This window comes from Trachurus japonicus, chromosome 11, assembly GCF_045865225.1.
Source record: "Trachurus japonicus isolate A0001 chromosome 11, Traja_1.0".
NCBI lineage: Eukaryota > Metazoa > Chordata > Actinopteri > Carangiformes > Carangidae > Trachurus > Trachurus japonicus.
Genome location: NC_140917.1, coordinates 1,415,301 through 1,424,882, shown reverse-complemented (window position 1 = coordinate 1,424,882; position 9,582 = coordinate 1,415,301).

Sequence of the window (9,582 nt, the reverse complement as noted above, 5' to 3'; positions counted from 1 at the left end):
GTCACGTTGGACCTGGTCTCTTTCATTCTTCATTCTCTACACAGACCTGGACCTGGACAGAGCTGCTGTGGTCTGTAACGCCTGTTGAAATACTCTGTAAATAAACTTTACTTTTGCCACTGACATGTTCTTGTGTTATGAAATGATGCTTCCCTGGCCCAGTATGAGCCACGTTTTCATTACCATTACATTTCAAAATGAATCGTGTCTCTTTTTCCACTTATTTCCAGGTGTGTTCGAGGAAAATACAAGAGAAAATGTCAGGTTATAGACAAAGTAAAAGAAGCGTCAGTAGAATAGTAACAGTAGCTACCTCTGTGTGATAAAACGTAAATGGGAAGAAAATGGTACAAGTAACTTAACATACAGTCCCTGATGCCACTTTTATTTTGAAATGACTTTCAGATTGTAAACATATTCATATAATCCTGAGTTTAAAGTTGTGTAAGAGAAAAGAGACATGAATATACTGAGAGTTAAACTCTTCAGACCAGGACTGTAACTAAACAAAGAAAGATTAAAAAGAAGAAGTGAGTCATGAAATATGATCTCTCTATGTGAAGAAGCAGAGTTCATTTTCTATGAGCAGATCAAAAGCAAACATTTACTGATTATTTGCAGTTATGATCAGATAAGATTTCACAGACTCTCAGTGAGGAATTCACTACACGTCTTATAGAGTTATAAAGTTGTGCTTATAAAGTTGTTAATATATAATTCATTTTGTATCAGCACACTGGAGTGTTTCTACTTTAAAACTATATTTGAGGACTTATTCCACCTTTGCTGTTAAACAGCTGTTTTACAACAACACAAACATGTGAGTCAGTGTTGTTTTATAACCGTGAAAGGACAAAATAGTGAACGTAACGTCACAAAGATGATTTATTATTCAGATTTAAACGCTCTCATCCTGATTTAAAAACTGTGTATAAAGTGTTTTCAGCTGAAGAGGGAAGGAAGGGAGGTTTTCTGTTTTCTCTGCTCTGGTTTCCTGGGGAAGACATTTCCTGCTGCACCACCACCGCGTCACATCCGGGTCAGTGACGTCAGAGTCTGATGCAAACTGCAGCAGCGTCAGGTAACAGGAGGAGCTGAGGGAACTCCCTGTCTGAGACAAACTACTGGCATTTACACTCAACTCAACTAAACTAAACTAAACCAAACTAAACTAAACTAAACTAAACTAAACTAAACTAAACCAAACCCAACCGAACTCAACTCAACTCAACTCAACTCAACTCAACTCAACTAAACTAAACTAAACTAAACTAAACTAAACTAAACTAAACTAAACCAAACTAAACTACTGTCATTAACACTAAACCAAACTAAACTAAACCAAACTAAACTACTGGCATTAACACTCAACTCAACTCAACTAAACTCAACCAAACTAAACTAAACTAAACTAAACTCAACTCAACTCAACTCAACTCAACTCAACTCAACTCAACTCAACTCAACTCAACTCAACTCAACTCAACTACTGTCATTAACACTAAACTAAACTAAACTAAACCAAACTAAACTAAACTAAACTAAACTAAACTACTGTCATTAACACTAAACTAAACTAAACTAAACTAAACTAAACTAAACTAAACTAAACTAAACTAAACTAAACTAAACTACTGTCATTAACACTAAACTAAACTAAACTAAACTAAACTAAACTAAACTAAACTAAACTAAACTAAACTAAACTACTGTCATTAACACTAAACTAAACTAAACTCAACTACTGTCATTAACACTAAACTAAACTAAACTAAACTAAACTAAACTAAACTAAACTAAACTAAACTAAACTAAACTAAACTACTGTCATTAACACTAAACTAAACTAAACTAAACTAAACTAAACTACTGTCATTAACACTAAACTAAACTAAACTAAACTAAACTAAACTAAACTAAACTACTGTCATTAACACTAAACTAAACTAAACTAACCTAAACTACTGTCATTAACACTAAACTAAACTAAACTAACCTAAACTAAACTAAACTAAACTAAACTAAACTAAACTAAACTAAACTAAACTACTGTCATTAACACTAAACTAAACTAAACTAACCTAAACTACTGTCATTAACACTAAACTAAACTAAACTAAACTAAACTAAACTAAACCAAACTAAACTAAACTACTGTCATTAACACTAAACCAAACTAAACTAAACTAAACTAAACTAAACTAAACTAAACTAAACTACTGTCATTAACACTAAACTAAACTAAACTAAACCAAAGCACCGCTGCTGCTCTGTCTGCGGGACACAATGTGTGACTGAAGGAAACAGGACAGAGTAAAGAAACAGACAATTATTTAACAGATTTAATACATGAATAACACATTTTATAAAATAGTAAATGAATTGCTATAAGGGCGACGCAGTTACAGAACTAATCGCTATAAACATTCATTCCTGCCTTCATCCATTGCTCTGCTTAACAAACCTGCTAAACACTTAGAGCAGTCACCTGAGGTCCAGCTGTTCCTTCTAACTTTTTTATTTTTTTATATAAGGTATTTGGTTATTATCTGTGTACTGTAAATGATGTTTAAGGGTTTTGTTGTTTTATATCCATCATTTTAATTGTTATATACATTTCTCTTTTCTTTTTCTTTTTTATAGATACATATACTATTCCTTCGGCACCTTTAAATTGATGCTGATGGTGAAGTCCACACATACAAAAGGTGCAATTTAGACCCAGAGACTGTGGCAATACTGAGGCAAGATGCAATAATTATTTATTACAATAATTATTTATTACTTTGTATGAACTATGAACTCAGTCGTACTGTCTGTAAGTGATCTCTGGTGGTTGTGTGTGTGAGTATGTGAAATGGTTTATGGTTTTAAATTCTGTATGCAGGATGTAGCTACAGCATTGATTGTCCAAGACAATTTTCCCTCCGGGGACATTAAAGTTTATTTTGATTGATTGATTTATTTGACTTAAATAACATACAATATCACCAACAGGGAACAAGTTAGGCTTAAATAATGAATTTATATGTTTAAATGTGTGTGTGTGTACAGAGAAATATAATGCACACTGCTATTTCAGCTTTAAATTAAAAAATCACACTAAAAAAAGTAAAATTAAATCACACTAAAAAGGTAAAACAGCTGTTTTGATAAATAGGTGTTTTTCAATGTAACTTTATAATGTTTTATTGTTATTAGCAGTATGTATGTATGTATTTATGTATTATTATTGTTTGGCCACCAGTTAATATTAGTTTCCTTGCGCCACCTAGTGGATGTGTGGAGGAGCTGTAGAGACATGAGCTGTTGTATCTGACAGACACTGTTACTGTGTAAATGTCCTGATGGGATGGATTTTATTGTACAATGTAGCCTATATCAGACACATGTTTTCTCAAAAAAAAAAAAATATATATACGTATATTAAAAATAACAATAATAATGACGATGACTCACAGATCTTTTCTCTTTAATGTTTATACTTCGGATTTTTGTCAGATTGAACATCATCCAAAACTCTTTTCTTTTTCATTTATCTTTTAATAGGTTTGACATGTATCAAAATCAGGTCAAAAATGATCATTAACTCCCAAACAGGTTCATGAAAACATCCCAACAGTTTACAAACACTGAGATTAATAAAGTAGCTAAGCATCAGTGGCAGCAGAAGGACACACACAGGGTTTGTTCCTTTGTGTGTCAGGCACTGAGCTTCTGTCTCTTATTTTAACAGAATTACACAGTTATTAGGACCAGGGCCGTTGTATAGGGGAGAAAGGTGATGATAACTCTAGGGGCCCAGCGCCCAGTGGGGCCCATAAAAAACCCCAGTAGTCTAATCTTTGTATGACTGATTTATTCTGCGTAAGACCCTGACTAATACTCATAGTACACTGTAAAAACTCAACATCTTTCCAAGAATATTTGTCTTATTTCTTGTCCAAATGTCTCATTTCTAGTCAAAACTAATCTCTTTCCACTTAAAATAAGACTCATTACCTAAAAATTAACTTGTTTTTAGATCATTTTCACTTAAATTCACAATAAATAGAAAAATCTGCCAGTGAAAGTAAGTTTTTTGTGTTTGTAATAAGGAAGAAAAACTTGCTCCACTATCAGATTTTTTCTACTTATTCCAAGTGAAAATCTGCTTGAAAGAAGTAAAAAGTGTCTAAAAACAAGCTACTTTTAATATGATGAGTCTTATTTTAAGTAGAATGAGATTTGTTTTGACTACAAATGACATTTTGACCAGAAATAAGACAAATATTCTTGCTAAGATACTTGAGTTTTTGCAGTGTAATGCTGCATTAGCATCAAAACAAAGAAGGCTAAAAAAAAAACGATAATACATACGTAGTCTAAGAAAACTTTAGTATTCTTTAAGGGGGCCCAGAATTCCTAGCAACGGCCCTGGTTAGGTCCACGCAGCTAAAACTAACACAATCTAATAGCTACATCTTTCCTGTGATTTTATTTTATGAAGATTATAATGAGTTTCACTGACTCTGGTTCCTTTGTCTTTGACACAAACTGAACATTATAACTTTCATGGAAAAGGATGTCGTGTCTGACTGAATGAGCTTTAGCTGAGCCGGACCTAATAAACTGGATTAACTAGTGGTGAACCTTCTCCCATCAAAAGAGAAAGAAAAGAAAAGAACAAAATGTGACATGAAATTTAAGATACAGAACATGAAGAAGACAATAAAGGTATTTTTGGTGAGTGCAGTCACCTTGACACACATATGAACGGTACAAAGAGACGACAATCTTGATTCCTTTCACAATAAAATGAACTCAAACGTGTGTGACATCACACATCAAAGCACAGGGAAGGCAAATAAATTATTGCATCATTTTAAAAACAATAAAATCACATATTTACAACCACAGTGCACTTTGAGTTTGAAGGTTAAAAACACTGACACGTCCAGTTCTTCCTAAAGAGCTGAACACAAAGTCTTTAACATCCAGTGTCCTGATCTACTCATATTGTTGTAAAGTACTGATAATAAAAACATTGTGATCCCGGCAGTGGAAAGTGCTTTGGTTTTTCTGCATGAGACTAAAACACATTGTTTTTTTTAACACTGGATAAAAAAGCTGCTGCAGCTACAGAGTAAAAGTGAATAAGAGTTGGCACCGTTTCCCATCATGAGGCTGCAGCTGCAGAGTTTCACGTGTGTGAGGAAAGTGCTGCTTTTGGTCGCAACTGTAAACGGAGCAGCTAAAGGAAAAGTCCCATTTCTTCACAGGTTTGATTTGTTCTGACCTGAGGAGTCGTGTGGTCCATCACTTACATAAAGGCAAGTATATATATGTATATATAGTGCAAATATCGCTGGTTATAATGTGAATATTGGTCCTGAATCTGTCCTCTTCCTCCTACAGCCCTTAAACATGCAGCTAAAATCCCATTTTGATTAAAAACTGCTTCATTGTTTTGTTATTTTTTGCTGGAAAAAACAACTAATTTAAGTTTGAACTTTAAATATCAGCATCCGGCTGCACAAAACACCTCAGTTTTTTTTTTTTTACTTAAAGCAGATATCAGCGGCACGGCCGTTTCGGCTAATGCTGTGTTCAAGGCAGGCTTTTGAAACCGTAAGTTACAGCTTCAAGTCACAACTACGACTTGGTAGCGTTCCAGGTAACCCGTAGCTCGTGTTTTTACCGTCCTGTTGTCTGTGAAAGTTCCCTATAACGGCCACTCGTAACTTCCGACCCGTGAACTCGTACCAGATCGAACTGGTATGACTTCACAGGAAGGAAAAACACAAAGTACGAGTTTCCTTGAACGCACCATGAGTTAGCAGCCCCCGCCCTTGTCAGGCATCAATTGGTCCTCGTGCTACGTCACCACATTCACGCGCATCCCTTGGCTGCACACACAGCCCTTCATGCCGTTCTCTCCCCTCATTGGATAACACTTGTATCCCACAAGGAAAATTTTCTCCTCGGGTTACAGCAGAGCAGAGTGACGGAGAGACTCGTGTTTAGGCTGAAATACTTCATGTAAGTGATCGCTGACGGAAAATAGGACTATTTAGGACTTATATTAACAAAAACATTCCACTGATATCTGCTTTAAGTCTGACACTTGAGGTTAAATTTCTCCGTGGCTGAGTGAGTGTTTTACAAAAAAAGAAAGAAAGTCTGCAGCAGTGAAAGACACTTAAGAGCTGTAAAACTGTACTGTTTCTATGGAAACGGTTGATCAGTGACACGGTCAGTTGTTTCATCCTGTTGTTTCGAGGGGAACTCCCCACCTTTAGTGTTTTCCCTTCCTTTGATCACTAAGGTCTGTTGTGTAACACTTTAAGTTTAAGATAAGGGACAAAAGAAAACACATTAATTATAAGTGACAATTGTAACGAGGGCTTCAGGAGATTTAAGTGTAGAGCTGCACAATTAATCCCATTATTAAATCTCACTAAGGCCGAGGTCTGTAGGACTGATGGTGCCGTCACTCAGCACCATTAGTGTTCGTTTGGTACAAGACCAACAAACATTACGTCATTCATTTTATATTTTATAGGTTAAATCTAAGTAAAAAAGACTATTCACACTGAATAATCATGTTTTTTTCAGATTGTGCAGCTCTACGTTTGTGCAACTGTTTCTGTTTTAAGAAAACCTGAAGTCGAAGTTGGAGAAAAAATCTGAATTCCAGGTGTTTTGTTCAGTGAGACGCTGCAGACACACAGGAAACCAGTGACGACTGAGGAAACAGTGGATAGATGCTCTGAATGTTTCACCTTGTTCGGTTCATAAAGTGCCAGCCCATAGGGCCCCATTGTGAACCCGGAAATGTTGAGTACCCCAAAGTTTTATGTTAGAAATAGATAGTATGGGTCTCCAGTATTCAGAAACTGCCGGATGCTAACTTATATACAGTATATTGGGCAATTAGCATAATCGACATAATTAGCATAAATTAGCATAATTGCCTATATGGGCAATATTTCAACAAAATTGACTTGGCTGATCTGGGCAATATTGGAGTGGTTTTAGGGGTTATTGATGATGCTGAATCCATTTCTGACATTTTCATAATTCAAAATGGCTGTCTAAACCGGAAGTGACCAGATTTTAACCGCCAGTGGGCCGATTTTGATGGATTTCAGTTAAAATCTGGTCACTTCCGGTTTAGACAGCCATTTTGAATTATGAAAATGTCAGAAATGGATTCAGCATCATCAATAACCCCTAAAACCACTCCAATGTTGCCCAGATCAGCCAAGTCAATTTTGTTGAAATATTGCCCTTATAGGCAATTATGCTAATTTATGCTAATTATGTCTGTTTTGCTAATTGCCCAATATATATAAGTTAGCATCCGGCAGTTTCTGAATACTGGGGACCCATACTATCTATTTCTAACATAAAACTTTGGGGTACTCAACATTTTCCAGGTACTCATTGTTGGCAAGTAGACTAAAGTTGTTCTGCAGCTGTTTGTTTTGATATTGATCTGATATTATTATTATTATTATAATTATTATTGTGTGTGTGGAGATGAACCTCTCACACTCTTCATCGTGTATAAAGAAGTCTCTCTCTCTGGTGTGAATTAAAAAGTGTTTCCTGTAGTTCATGCTGCGGCGGTGGAGCTGCTCCTCCTCCTCCTCTTCTCCTCCTCCTCCTCCTCCTCGGTCGCGGCCCACGGTTGAATCTTGCCGCTGCCGAACGCGGTGTAGAAGAGCGCTCCGCCCACGTTGACGGCGGCCGCCACCCAGAACACCTTCCTCCAGCCCAGCAGGGAGCGCTGACGGAGGAGCAGCAGAGAGTCACTGACACTGACAGATTCATACTGGACTGTCCTCATCATACTCACCACGGTTCAACGCACCGGTCTCTTATAATCAGTAGTCGAGTTGAGGGGGGATGAGGGGGGATGGCATCCCCCCTGATATAAAAATGATCAAAATCATCCCCCCTGAAAAAATGCCATCCCCCCTCTCCATCCCTCCCCTTTTTACATTAAATGTTGGACATATAACTTGTAATTATAGGCTGTCAAATCAATTTTAACGGCGTAAATTTTTAAAAATCTATTGATAGTTGATTTCATTAAAAAACATTTGCACAAATCAAGCCTACCCACTTTTCCATGTTGATAAAAGTATTAAAATGATAATTCAAGGGATATTTAGGCTATAATAGATAAAAATGTGTGATTAATTTGCGATTAATTCTGAGTTAACTATGACATTCATGAGATTAATCGGGATTAAATATTTTAATAGGTTGACAGCCCTCATTATTTCATCATTAGAGAGTAGGCCTACGCATGTTGAATAAAAGAAATAATAAAATCTGAGGGCACAAATAAAAAAATTCAAATAAACTTGGCTTGATTTGATTTGAGAGGATTAAGAAGTCTTATTTTCAGTGTTTTGTTTTGATATCGAATTTACATGAATCACCCCCCCCCCCTCCTTTTTTTAAGGTGAAAATAATTGACCATCCCCCCTGAATTTTTTTTACAACTCGACTACTGCTTATAATCAAGCTTCAAAAAAGAGTTATTAGAATAATAAACAAAGAGTGCTATTGTGAACCTACCAACCCACTATTTATAAGATCTAATGCATTAAAATGTTCAGATATTGTGTTCCTAAAGACAATGGAAATCATTTTTCGAGTAAAGAACAACAGCCTTCCAGCTTGTATCCTTCAGTTATTTAAATTAATAAAAGGAAACTATCATTTAAGAGGGTTATTGATTTTTGAAATGTGTAAAGTGAGAACTAATATAAAATACAAATGTGTTTCAGTCTCAGGAGTTAAAATGTGGAATAAGCTCAGTGATGAGTTGAAGACATGTCGTTCTTTGTTGAGTTTTAAGAAAGCCTTGAAATGTAAAATAATGAAAAATTATAAAATACAGTAATGATTACTTTCATCTTATTATTTTGGACTGTTGACATTCTAGGTAATTTAATTTCATAGAGTGTAAAGGAGGATAAGCAGGCAAATATAAACCTTGGGCTTCAGCCTATTCCCTTTTCGGTCACTGCATGATATTTTCTTTCTTTTGTGTGTGTGTGTGTGTGTATGGTTGCAATTGTGTATAATATGTTTTGGCTAAACCGTTCACACAGAATGGTTGATTTTGATGTTGGTGATGTAGGACCGAAATAAACAAATTTCAATTCAATTCAATTCTTCACTTTTCTTCTCTTCATACTTGACGACAGATACACTGGTTTCAATTTATATTTAATTAAATGTATTTATTTTGATTACCCGCCTTATTTAAAACAGTATTTTGTACAACTTACATCCAACTATCAAACCAGGTGATCTACTTCTCCTTACTTCTCAGAGCCTCACAATAGGAAATCAATAGGTACAACAGCTTTTATGTTCAAAGGTCCAAACGACTGGAACCATCTACCTGTAGTTATCAGATCATCTCCATCACTAATCTGTTTTAATCAAGTCCTATCCTCCTACTTTGAAACATCCTGCTCCTGCTTTCATTAACTCTGTCACCATATTTTTTTAAAATTTTTTCTCATCTAATATTTGTCCAAACTCTGGTTGCAATTTTGTCTAAGTGATTTTTGT